Source organism: Bos mutus, chromosome 1, assembly GCF_027580195.1.
Source record: "Bos mutus isolate GX-2022 chromosome 1, NWIPB_WYAK_1.1, whole genome shotgun sequence".
NCBI lineage: Eukaryota > Metazoa > Chordata > Mammalia > Artiodactyla > Bovidae > Bos > Bos mutus.
In genome coordinates this window covers 146,033,771-146,048,056 of record NC_091617.1, presented here as the reverse complement: position 1 = coordinate 146,048,056, position 14,286 = coordinate 146,033,771, and the positions used below count along the sequence as shown (strand labels likewise).

General features: G+C 38.5%; 1 protein-coding gene across 1 annotated transcript in view; it reads right to left on the bottom strand.

Annotated features, from left to right (window-relative positions):
• TBC1D5 (TBC1 domain family member 5) overlaps positions 1–14,286 on the bottom strand; it is a 595,923-nt gene that overhangs the window by 521,058 nt on the left and 60,579 nt on the right. Inside the window, exon 2 of the mRNA XM_070377101.1 lies at positions 3,946–4,008. The gene's annotated coding sequence lies outside the window, so the exon portion shown is untranslated. The remainder of the gene's footprint in view (positions 1–3,945; positions 4,009–14,286) is intronic.

The following is a 14,286-nucleotide window of genomic DNA, read 5'->3' as shown; positions in this document are numbered from 1 at the left end:
CAAGTGCTTCATACTGTGACAAACTTCAGACAGAATATATGGAAGCTCTTACCTTTGTTCAAGGCATAACAGGCTTTTCTGAACACAAAGAGTGATGAATGTATGAATAAGAACTATTGCAAGAGAATTTTTTCTTTTCAATATACATTCAAATACAAATATGCCAGTGTGGTTACCTAGGTTCAACTTAACAAGTCATCTATACTCTAAATGCCAAAAAAAAAAAAAAAACCTAGAAATTTAAGTTTAATATCTAGTAATGACTTTATTAAACACATGTTGAGAGAATTAAAAAGAAGACTATATAAAAACTAAAAACTTTCAGCAACTCTCTTCTACAGACCCCCATCTCCCCACAGACTCTCACCAAGGAACACAGTTGTTTTCAGAAATCCATCGTTTTGGCAAAACAGCCAACTTATCAATATAAATGACATGCAACATATTTTAAGGGAAAAAAAGACTACTGGATCATATAATAAAAAAATTATAAATTCTGAAGGTCTAACAAATAGAAACAGTTTTCCATACAATGTCAAATTTATCAGAAGATTTACAAAGCTAAAACAAGTACTACAAGTCCTGTAAAGGGGCTCCCCTGGTGGCTCAGAGGTGAAGAATCCACCTGCCAATACTGGGGATGCTAGCTTGATTCCTGGTCCGGGAAGATCCCACATAAGCCTGTGAGCCACACCTCCTGGCTGGTGCTCAAGAGCTCAGGCCACAGCCACGGAGTCCACGGCCTCAGCTGCAGAAGGCCACGCACTCTAGAGTCTGTGCTCTGCAGCCAGAGAAGCCACGGGAGCGAGAAGCCTGGGCAGCAACTGCAGAGCAGTCCCCACTCGCCACGACCAGAGGGGAAAAGCAGCCCACAAAGCAACGAAGACCCAGCACAGCCAAAAATAAATAAATAAAATTATGTTTTAAAAAATCCCATAATGTATGCTATGAAGAGAAACTTTAGAACTACTATCTATTCTACTATGACCATGTTTTCCATACTCGTCTTTCTGTTCCCAATAGCAATACCTCTTTACTTTCACCATTTACATTTTTTTATTTTATTTCAGTGGCTCCAAAAGCTATAAAACATCAGAATCACATTTTATAAAAGTCATAAACACAAACTGCCTAAGTTGGTTAACAAAAACACATAAATACTGGTCATAATAGGAGTGTGTTTTATCACAAAGTATTTTTTAAAACATTACACATGAAATTAAGACTTCTCTTAAACATGCATTATCAACACTGTAACTACTCAATAAGAATCTGAGATGTTACTAGGGTGACCACAGGTCTCAGTTCACCCAGGATGATACTAGTTTACACTACTGTTTTGGCATTCATACAACTACAGTTATTTATGGTACTCACACTGTCACCCAAGATTTGACTTAACAGAGCCCTGGAAATGGCCGTGGGCTTAAGAGTCAAAAGAAGTAGTCTGAGAATTAGATATCCAGCAGGCAAACATTCAATCTCCCTGAGGTACAAATTAGTCTTCAGTATTTAATATGGATCCACTATACAGGATTATAAGAAAAATCAAGAAGCTCAAGCACTACCTACTGGTTTAAAAAAGATGACCAAATGTAGTACAAAGTGAATATACTTGGCAAGTGAAGCCTATCAGAGATATAAATAACCACAGCCTCTAAAAGCAACAAACAGAAACACCTCAAATGAAAAGCTACATTATACCAACTGTACACTGGGAACTGTAATGGGCTAAGGACCCTGGGACTCAGGCTGAACGAGGACCAGTTTCAGCGCCATTACTTACCGTCAGCTGTGTGGCAATGACCTACGTCTGTTTCCTCATTCATAAAATGGAGATAACAACCATACTTCTCTCACTTGGAAGAGTAACAAACAATCCACGTAAAAGATATGAACACTGCGTGCAGCACTGTGCCTGCACAAAGTAACTGCTCAACAAACGCTAGCTATTATCATGGCAGTCTCCACTGCAAACGCTAGCTATTATCATGGCAGTCTCCACTGCTGCCTCTTTTCAAAAACAAGTCCTGCGAGAGTATTCAGGAGGCAATTTCACACACCTGTGCATGGGTGTGTACACATATGCGTATCTGAAACTTTCCATTAAAAATCACTTGGACGACACAGCTAGTATTCACAGATACATGGTATAGTGTGGAATATTACATTAGTATTGGAGATCTTACTCAACACTGGAGAAGGCTATTGTCTCTGAAAGAAGTCCACAGTGGCATCTTGAAGCACATTTTAAAATAAAATTCCATACCTAACAATATCTGTAGTTGTTCATCTCCAGAACAGAAGAGTCAAAGATATGTATAATACACACATTTTAAATCCACGAATATAAGTCAAAGGAAGACACTCCCTCTAAGGCAAGCATATGAAGGCACTAAAGCAATATCCCAATTAAATATTCATATAGTCAATATTTCAAAATAAGAATTCTGAGTTTACATATGCACATTTTACAATTCTATAGTGAAACCTTTCTACAGAGGTCATTCTCCGTATTTCACAGCATATATTTCAAAGTGTACACTGTTGCATCCCTCTGAAGTGTTAAACTGTAAAGTGCACAGTAACTCACTGCAGGCAAACCCAGACGAAGCCCATGCTGTGCACATGGTACCCATGACCCAGACAACGGCTTTAACCCACTGACTGAACCCAGTCAGAAAGAGAACACATAGAACATGCTCTACCTTATGATTATGAAACAGCATCAGAACTACGAAGAAATAGTTCATTTGGTGAAAAATAGAAACTTTACATATGAGAATCACTAGGTAAAGTCAGAGAAACTATAGCTTGCATTTATAAAGACCTCTGTCCATTTTTAGCTCATTAAAATAAGGGATTTAAAACTTTCCACAAGAAATATGGTATAAAATAAATATGTCATGAAAAATGATATAAAAATCCATATAAACATTATGCTGCTTTCCAAATACACATATAGCAGGAATTTTAAAAAAAAGAACAAACCCTACATCAGTCAACTTTATATCTTAGGGATCCAAATCTAAGTTGGACATCATTTCTCTGAACTTTCCTAAAAATATTCCAGTAGTAAAACAGCTTTGCCATTAAACTCCATTTTCTATTCTAAATCAACCGACCTGCTCTTTAGAGATACCAAGGATAATGAAGACTGAAGTTTACATGTTCTGTCTCAGTTTACAGACTATAGGCTATATTATTAATCTGTAAGTGACTCTACAATGAGTATCCACATAACAAATATTCTATCAGCAGTAACCCTAAACAGGTAAATTTAGAGCTAAACAAAGCATAACTGAACTTTTATAACTATCATAAATTACTTAAAAAAAAAAATCCCTGGGCATTGCAATGAATATACTTTTGCCTTAGAGCTAATACTTTAATTTTAAAGAACCACAAAGAAAAAAATCAAAACTAGTCAGTAACAATGCAGCGTCTAAAAGCAATAAACTCAAAATTAAGTTATAAATAATTTAAAGCATGTCATGAAGATGTATTAATAATTCATCAGATAAATAATTTACTAAATAATCAAATAAATAAATAATGAAATACATAAATAAATCAGCAAATAAATAATTCTGCAAAATAACCTAAACAATAAGTCACCCGAACAAATCACAAACCTACAAAACTACAATGATTCTTTGGATTCTGATAGTTTTAAATAAGCAAATGTACATAAACTAGATCAATCCTTGTTAGAATTAGAAATATTTTTCAATGCTATTGGTAAAATCCTCATCTCAGTACATAAGAACACATTTTCAATTTTTAAAAGACTGCACAGGATTAGTTCTTATAAATTATTAACACAATTATAATATATCCTCCTCTACATTTTACATATAATATCTCTGCCTAACATATTTCCCCAAAACAACTGGATACTTAAAATATTCTTAATTTACAGTTCTTTTTCAAAGCAATACTTACAGTACAATAGTCCTATGGTCTTTTTGATAGCTTTCCTATCTTCACCAAGTCTCTGGAAATTTTCTGCAGGGATAGAAAAATAAGAATAACCTTAATTATTATAGATGGCATTTCATTCACTAGTGAACAATGCTTTATAATTCTACAAAGTAGCAGTGGGGAATGGAGATTAGTAGTTGTGAACTTTGTCAAGTTTTTAGAAGTCTTCAGTGGACTAAACCCAAGCTGACAGAGGCCAGCTTCCTCTATTGGAGCTGACACACAATCTGTTACAATTGGCGGGATTTCAGACGTGAAGACAAACACTTCCAAGGACAAAGAGACTGTCTGACATCTAATGCCATCAACAATTTGAGAAGCTCATGGTCCTTGAAAGAACACATGAGGTCACTTAACTGTTACAATCTGAATGTGGTAACAACCTAGTGAGAGCACCACTAACAGTCAAAACACAACTGACCTCATAAACCAGTCTTCATTTAACATTTCAGGTTTTTACCCACCCACAGTATTATGGGCTCTTGAAGTCCATCAACAGCAGATCCCAGGCTGTGGTAGCCTATCCCACAGAAATAAGAACTTTGTAATGAGCATTTGACACTTTTAAGGAAATAAATCCAAACAGTGTAACACAACATCTGACAAGAAGGAAACTAAAAGTATTTTCTATAATTATCTCAATATATTTTCCAATCAAGATGGGTAATATTTTATCTATTTCATAATCATGGAAAATGAGACTCATATACTGCCTGTGATCCCCAGCTGGTAGGAAGAGTCTAACTGCCTAAAAAACTCCACGTGAAGGGTCGGTGAACTACAGACTCCTTAAATTTGAGCCTACCCTTAAAAACATAACAAATCCTAAAGCACTGTAAACTCATTAGAGCAATGGTTTTGCCTCCCAGAGGACATTTATTGGCATGTCCAATAAACAGAATATTTATTGGCAATAAGTAGATAGAGATCAGGGATGCTGCTAAACATCCTAAAATATAAAGGCTAGTCTCCTACAATAAAGAATTATCTGGCCTAAAATATTAATAGTGCTGAGGGCGGGAGACTCTAGCATAGAGTAAAATGTCCATAAGCACTGTGTGGTTTTCCTACATAATAAAATAACATTTTGTTCAGGGATGTAATCTTTTTTAATATGTATAACACTGTATGTAGTAGGATACCCTAGATAAAAATGCATATGCTGTGGAGAATGTGTATATGGGAACTCTTTGTACTTGCTAATTCTTTTATAATAAAAACCTAAAATTTCTCAAAAAAATTTTTATTGACTTTTTAAATATGTATTCTTCAGTAGTTTCAGATCATAAGCTCCTTATTGCAAAATTCAGGCTTAAACTGAAGTGGGGAAACCACTAGACCATTCAGGTATGACCTAAATTAAATCCCACATGATTATACAGTGGAGGTGACAAAGAGATTCAAGGGATTAGATCTGGTAGACAGAGTGCCTGAAGAACTATGGACAGAGGATTGTACCCTTGTATAGGAGGGGACTAACCAAAACCATCCCCAAGAAAAAGCACTAAAAGAAGGAAAAATGATTGTCTGAGGAGCCCTTACAAATAGCTGAGAAAAGAAGAGAAAGAAGTGAAAGGCAGAAGAGAAAGAAAGAGATATACCCAACTGAATGTAGAGTTCCAGAGAATATCAAGGAGAGGTAAGAAAGCCTTCTCACATGAACACCACAAAGAAAGAGGGGGAAACAATAGAATGGGAAAGACTAGTGATCTCCTCAAGAAAACTGGAGATACCAAGGGAACGTTTCATGCAAAGACGGCACAGTAAAGGACAAAACAGGGCAAGGACCTAATAGAAGCAGAAGAGACTAAGAGGCGGCAAGAACACACAGAAGAACCTACAAAAAGGTCTTAACGACCCAGATGACCAAGATGGTGTGGTACTCACCTAATGCCAGACACTGGAGTGTGAAGTCAAGTGGGCCTTAGGAAGCATTATTATGAACAAAGCTAGTGGAGGTGATGGAATTCCAGCTGAGCTATTGAAAATCCTAAAAGATGATGCTGTGAAAAGTGCTGTACTTGATATGCCAGCACTTTGCTGGCATATCAAATTTGGAAAACTCGGCAAAGGGTCACAAGATTGGAAAAGGTCAGCTTTCATTCCAATCCCAAAGAAAGGCAATGCCAAAGAATGCTCAAACTACCTTAGAGTTGTGCACATTTTACATGCTAGGAAGGTTATGCTCAAAATCCTTCAAGCAAGGCTTCAACAACACATGAACCAAGAACCTCCAGATGTGCAAGCTGGATTTAGAAAGGGCAAAGGAACCAGAAATCAAATTGCCAGTCAATTAGATCATAGAAAAAGCAAAGGAATTCATTAAAAAAAAAAAGGGGGGGGAAAGAAATCTACTTCTGCTTGACTACACTAAAGCCTTTGACTATGTGGATTACAATAAACTGGGGAAAATTCTTAAAGGGATGGGTATACCAGACCACCCTACCTGCCTCCTGAGAACACTGTACGAGGGACAACAAGCCACAGTTAGAATGAGACATGGAACAATGGACGGGTTCAACATTGGGAAAGGAGTATGTCTAGACTGTATACTGTCACCCTGCTTATTTAACTTATATGCAGAGTACATCATGTGAAATGCCGGGTGGGATGAATCACAACCTGGATTGTGACTGCTGGGAGAAATATCAACAACCTCAGATATGCAGATAATGCCATTCTAAAGGCAGAAAGGGAAGAGGAACTAAAGAGCCTCTAGATGAAGGTGAAAAAGGAGAGTGAAAAAACTGGCTTAAAACTCAACATTCAAAAAACTAAGATCAGGGCATCCAGTCCCATCACTTTATGGCAAACAGATGGGGAAAAAGTGGAAACAGTAGCAGAATTTATTTTCTTGGGCTCCAAAATAACTGTTGATTGTGACTGCAGCCACAAAATTAAAAGACGCTTACTCCTTGGAAGAAAAGCTGTGACAAAATTAGATAGCATATTAAAAATCACTTTGCCAACAAAGGGCCAACTAGTCAAAGATATGATTTTTCCAGTAGTCACGTACAGATGTGAGAGCTGTACCGTAAAGAAGGCTGAGTGCCGAAGAATTGATGCTTTGAATCCGTGGTGCTGGAGAAGAGTCAGAAGGCAAGGAGATCACACCAGTCAGTCCTAAAGGAAAGCAACTCTGAATATTCATTGGAAGGACTGAAGCTGAAGCTCCAATACTTTGGCCACCTGATGAGAAGAGCTGACTTATTAGAAAAGACTCTGATGCTGGGGAAGATTGAGGGCAGAAGAAGGGGACGACAGAGGATGAGATGGCTAGATAATATCACTGACTCAGTAGACTTGATTTGAGCAAACTCCAGGAGATAGTGAAGGACAGGGAAACCTGGCATATTGCATTTCATGGGGTTGCAAAGAGTTAGACATGACTTAGCGACTGAACAACATATTCTTTCACTAAAGTTGTGAATAACTGTCTTAGAATCAATACCCCCAAAATACATCTAAAGTTATAAAAACAATTTAAATTTGTCAAAATTTTCCCAACAAAGTTAATGGGAGCATTAAAAGTCACAATTATGACCTAACTTTGTCTAAGTGACTAGCCAAGATATCTAAAAGTATTACAAATTCATAGGGCTGTAGAAGATTACTTTAATACACTACAATTAATTTAGTGATTTTGCCTAAAAGTCATATGCTTTCTGCAATATTTGTGATAATTATTAAAATCATTTGAGAACAAAATTCATTAATATAGTCATCAAAGAACTCCAGAAAAAATGTATCAAGTAATTTTCCATTCAATACCAATTAACCTCTCTCCAATCTCATGGCTTAATGGTAAAGAATCTTTCTGCCAATGCAGGAGATGCAGGAGACATGAGTTCCATCCCTGGGTCTGGAAGATCCCCTGGAGGAAGAACTGGCAATTCACTCCAGGATTCCTGCCTGGAAAATTCCATGGGCAGAGGAGCCTGGCGGGCTGCAGTGCATGGGGGTGCAAAAAGTCAGACAATGGAGTGACTGAGCATGCACACCACACATACAATCTCAAAACAGAGTTGATACAATGCATGTTTCATAGAGTATCAAACAATGGTATCCTTTATCAGAGAGGATTAGATTATATCCTTCCCTAGCCAAAAAAAATTTAATAATTATAATGAGTTAAATGAGAGGAAAAAAAACTGAGGAAGAGAATTTCTCCCATGTAAACGTCTTAAAGTGGACAATCAAAGGCTGATGTGGCAGCTCTAAGTATCAGGGGTCCAAGTTCCTTCCCTCTTTTTGCTCTACATTTACTGTTATATTAAAAGTCACCTTGTACTCTAAGAAGGCTACAGGGACTCCAGCTACTACCCCTGTCTTGCAAGTAGCAGAAAGAAAGAAGGGGAAGAAAGGCCCATCCCATTCTCTTTAATGGTCATATTTCACCTTACAGCTCGTCAACTATGACCTAGTCCCTCTGCCCACACTCAACCACTCGAGGGGACAGGCAACCATCTCCAAATGCGGTAATAATGCTCATCTACAAAACTGAGATTCCTGGGCTTCCCTAGTGGCCTCGTCATCAAGAATCCACCTGCCAGTGCAGTGGAAATGGGTTCCATTCTTGTCCAGGAAGATTCCATATGCTGCAGGGCAGCTAAGCCCATGTACCACAACTCCTGAGGCTGCGGTCTGAATCCTGCGAGAGGCAACTGCTGAGCCCACGCATCCCAGAGCCTGTTTTTCACAAGAAACCACCACAATGAGAAGCCCACACAACACCACCTAGAGAGTAGCCTCTCTAACTTGCTGCAGTTAGAGAAAGCCAGCGGGCAGCAGTCAAGACCCAGCACAGCCCAAAGAAATAAATAATTCTTTTAAAAACACTGGGATTTTTTTTATTAAGAAAGAAATTTTGCAGGGCAAATTATGAGAGGCAGATTAAGGTGGAGATAACACTTCAAAGAAAATGGGAGATACACACAAATTTTTCATTTAGAGTGGTTCACAGCAAATACAAATATGTATACATGTGTGTATGTGCGTATATATATTTATGAAAGAAAATCTAAATGTTTAACAATAGGTGAATGGTTAAATAGATTTGAGGATAATCTCAAAACAGAATGCTATATAGATACCAAATACCACTTCAAACAATTTTACAGATACAGAGGAATGTTCACAATATTGTATGGAAGAATAGGCTATCCAACATTTCATATTAAGTAGTCCCTATTTAAATAAACACACATACATACAAATACACACAGTGTGCATGCATGCTGCTGCTTCAGTCGTGACCTTCTTAGCCCACCAGGCTCCTCTGTACGTGGGAGGCAAGAATACTGGAGTGGGTTGACCCTATCTTCCCAACCCAGGGACTGAACCCACATCTCTTATTTCTCCTGCATTGGCAGGCAGGTTCTTTACCAGTAGTGCCACCTGGGAAGCTTTATACACAGAATATACTGATATATACCCAGAGGCACATTTTGTACCTATGTATATATAGAGAGAGGTTTCCCCGATGGCTCAGCAGGTAAAGAATCCACCTGCAATGCAGGAGCCACGGGTTCAATCCCTGGGTTGGGAAGATGCCCTGGAGAAGGAGACAGCACCCACTCCAATATTCTTGCCTGGAAAAAACAATGGACAGAGGAACCTGGTGGGCTGCAGACCAAAGGGTCACAAAGAACTGGACACAGCTGAGCGACAAAGCACATACAGAAAGAGAGACGGTGACCACATAAAAAGCAAGAGAACAGAATTAAATGATAATAGTGGTTTGGGCTACGGGAAGCAATACGCTTTCATTTTCCCCATACCTTTCACTGCTTTCTAATTTCTCTACAATGAACACATAATATGCCTATAATTCTTTTCATGAAGATTTTGGCCTAGATGAAGAAAACCACCTTAAAAGGGCAATTAGATTCAAGCTTTAAGTTGCTCCTTGGACTTGGTTAATAACAAAAAGAGAAGGAGGGAAATCTATAGCTGCACTGTGTTTTGTTGGTTGTAAGAAGCTAACTTCTTTATGTGCAGCTTGTTTTCAACTCACTAACACACACATATCACATTTGTCAGCTTTACACAGCTCACTCCTAAGCAAATGCTGTATCCATCACCCCCAAGAATCCATCCCACCACACTGACTGCTTTGTTCACCGCGTTCTGTAGAACTAACCACTTGTACTTTAGGCATCTACAAATCCCTCCACTTTTTACATTTCTATTTTTCTTAGTTCTAAAATGGATCCATCTAACAGAAATTACATCTTTCTCATATCTTTGTAACTATCTTGCATTGTCTTGAATGCAACCACTAATCTATGGGCCATCTCTAGAATTCCGTCATTTCAAAAATGTATCATCAATTCTCTTGACACTGTAACCTCAAAGTGGAACCTTCACAAAGGGTCTCAGACTGAATTCACACCACGTGCATAATCCAATAAATCTCACGTGAAGACCAATTTAAAGGGATCTTAAATGGTCAGTATCCCTAGACACTGGGGAAAGCACAGGTAAATTCTCAAAGGAAGTAACTTCAATCCTAGCCTCGAAGAAGCCAGTAACTTTCAAAAACACTCAATTAAAAAAAAAAAAATCACAAAACAAGACCCAATGAATGAGGGCCAACATAAGAAATAGAACAATTAGACTACACATATTTCAATTATTGGAAACACTATACAGTAAGGATGGTACAAGTAATAGAAACACTTATAATATGGATGTGAATTAAATAAAATCTCAAGAAATAAGAAGCAGTGGTAAAATTTTCAACTGAGTGGAAAAGTTAAACAGTAGAATCAACACAAACAGAAATAATTAGTCAATGTGAAGACTTTTAAAAACCTATCTAAAATGCAGTTCAGAAAGACAAAGAAAGAAAATAAAATCCGTAAGAGCAGAACAAAGACAGGATCAGGAGGACTGACAGCGCCTGAAACCACTGCCGATGAGGGTCAGTCTTACACGGCCGGCCCACTGCGGACATGGCTGCTGTGAAATGCAGTTGAACGGAACTCTTTAAAAGTCATATGCTTAGATGTCATGATAATATCAACGTGCTATTAAAAGCACCTCTTTACATTGAATTTATCTTGATTCATTAAATACCAGTGATACCAGTTTGCAGACCAGCACTGACCTGAGGTCGCCTTTGAGTAGCAACAATCCAAAAAAAACAGATCAAAACCAGAAAAGAATATAAAAGACAAAAGAAAATATAGCTGCCATTCAAATAGATGATGAAAATTTTCAACACCAATTGAAGGTACAAATGGAAAATCTCCAGTGCAAGAAAAAACAGGAAAGATGCATGTAAATGTGTGGGTGACTGCTGATCAGTGTAGGGGCTACACCTCACACCAATCACTGCAACACAATTCCAAACCAGCATTTTCATCATTTTTTTTAAACTCTTAGGACTCAATCAAGCTCTAGATGTACTCTAAATAAACAAAAATAAAGACAAGTGGACATAGTAAAGAAAGCTATCAGAGATCAAGTTTCAAGACTTAGTGATTTCCTCTCAGTCCATACTGAGAGGAAACACTCTGTCCATACTTCTCAAACTGTGTTTACTTCATTAGAGTTATTTCTAATGCGTAACTAACTGTATGAAAAAAAAAAAAATACTCCAAACTTACATTAGCAGAGACTGAAAACACTTTCAATTATATGGAAATGAATAGAATTCCAATTCCGTTAACCGTTCCTTTGAATGTGAGGTGAGCTTCAGCATACATTACCTATTACATCCTCTAATCATAACAGATTTTTTTATTTCTAAATGCAGTTCAGTATACTAACGCACATATATGGAATTTAGAAAGATGGTAACAATAACCCGGTGTACGAGACAGCAAAAGAGACACTGATGTATAGAACAGTCTTATGGACTCTGTGGGAGAGGGAGAGGGTGGGAAGATTTGGGAGAATGGCAATGAAACATGTAAAATATCATGTAGGAAACGAGTTGCCAGTCCAGGTTCGATGCATGATGCTGGATGCTTGGGGCTGGTGCACTGGGACGGCCCAGAGGGATGGTATGGGGAGGGAGGAGGGAGGAGGGTTCGGGATGGGGAACACATGTATACCTGTGGCGGATTCATTTTGATATTTGGCAAAACTAATACAATTATGTAAAGTTTAAAAATAAAATAAAATTGGAAGAATGAAAAAAATAAATAAATAAATGCAGTTCATTTAAAACACCCTGCTCAAACATCTACCACAAACCAAGTGTAAATTCATACCTACATGGCAAAACAGGAACTACGGTATCACACCTCCTGAGAAAGAGTTATAACTAATATCTGTATAAATCTTTGCTCACTTTGCAAATATTTGACACACAAATAACTGAAGCACGATACACTTCTGGGTTTCACAGAACAAATCTAATAATGGTGAAAGCTTGCCAAGTAAAAGAACATGGAGAACAGCATCAAAAATAAGAAAAAACACAGAAATTGAATATAACAATATATAGAAAAAAAGATGACCAAAATCAAATCAAAGGCTGCTGCTTCGCACCGTTCCCCATCACATGGAATTGAAAGGACCCTCACAGGGTGCACACAGCGTATCAGTCAAACGAGCGCTGCACTCACCTGTTTGATCCAGGGTCACTAAACTCAAACAGTTTAGCAAGATATTCATGTAATTTCTTATTTGATCTGAAGAAGCTTTATTGACTATGCCAAAGCCTTTGACTGTATGGATCACAATAAACTGTGGAAAATTCTGAAAGAAATGGGAATACCAGACCACCTGACCTGCCTCTTGAGAAATCTGTAAGCAGGTCAGGAAGCAACAGTTAGAACTGGACATGGAACAACAGACTGGTTCCAAATAGGAAAAGGAGTACGTCAAGGCTGTATATTGTCACCCTGCTTATTTAACTTACATGCAGAGTACATCATGAGAAACGCTGGGCTGGAGGAAGCACAAGCTGGAATCAAGATTGCCAGGAGAAATATCAATAACCTCAGATATGCAGATGAAACCACCCTTATGGCAGAAAGTGAAGAGGAACTCAAAAGCCTCTTGATGAAAGTGAAAGAGGAGAGTGAAAAAGTTGGCTTAAAGTTCAACATTCAGAAAACGAAGATCATGGCATCTGATCCCATCACTTCATGGGAAATAGATGGGGAAACAATAGAAACAGTGTCAGACTTTATTTTTCTGGGCTCCAAAATCACTGCAGATGGTGACTGCAGCCATGAAATTAAAAGACGCTTACTCCTTGGAAGTAAAGTTATGACCAACCTAGACAGCATATTAAAAAGCAGAGACATTACTTTGCCAACAAAGGTCCATCTAGTCAAGGCTATGGTTTTTCCAGTGGTCATGTATGGATGTGAGAGTTGGACTGTGAAGAAAGCTGAGCACCGAAGAATTGATGCTTTTGAACTGTGGTGTTGGAGAAGACTCTTGAAAGTCCCTTGGACTGTAAGGAGATCCAACCAGTCCATTCTAAAGGAGATGAGTCCTGGATGTTCTTTGGAAGGAATGATGCTAAAGCTGAAACTCCAATACTTTGGCCACCTCATGCAAAGAGTTGACTCATTGGAAAAGACTGTGATGCGGGGAGGGATTGGGGGCAGGAGGAGAAGGGGACGACAGAGGGTGAGATGGCTGGATGGCATCACCGACTCGATGGACGTTGAGTCTGAGTGAACTCCGGGAGTTGGTGATGGACAGGGAGGCCTGGAGTGCTGCAATTCACGGGGCCGCAAAGAGTCTGACACGACAGCGCAACTGAACTGAACTGAAGATTCATACAGTGCTACCTCTGAGGTTATGGGAAAAGAATTCAAACAGAAAAAAAAAAAAAAACTGAGCTAAGTAGTTAAAACTAGGTCAGGTAAAAGTAACTATAACAAAAGGCTTAGCATGGCAAAAATTGTCAATCATATATTTGTTGCTCTTATTGCTGTTGAGTCACTAAGTCATGTCCAACTCTTGATGACCCTATGGACTGCAGCATGCCAGGCTTCCTTGTCTTCACTATAATCTGGAGTTGCTCAAACTCATGTCCACTGAGTCATGATACTACCTAACCATTTCATGTTCTGTCTCCCCCTTCTCCTCCTGCCTTCAGTCTTTCCCAGCATCAGGGTCTTTTCCAATGAGTCAGCTCTTCTCATCAGGTGGCCAAAGTACTGGAGTTCTTTATCTTCCAGTTCTTTATAGTCCAACTCTCACATCCATACATGACCACTGGAAAAACCATAGCTTTGACTAGATGGACCTTTGTTGGTGAAGTGATGTCTCTGCTTTTTAACACACTGTCTAGGCTGTCATAGCTTTCCTTCCAAAAGGCAAGTGTCC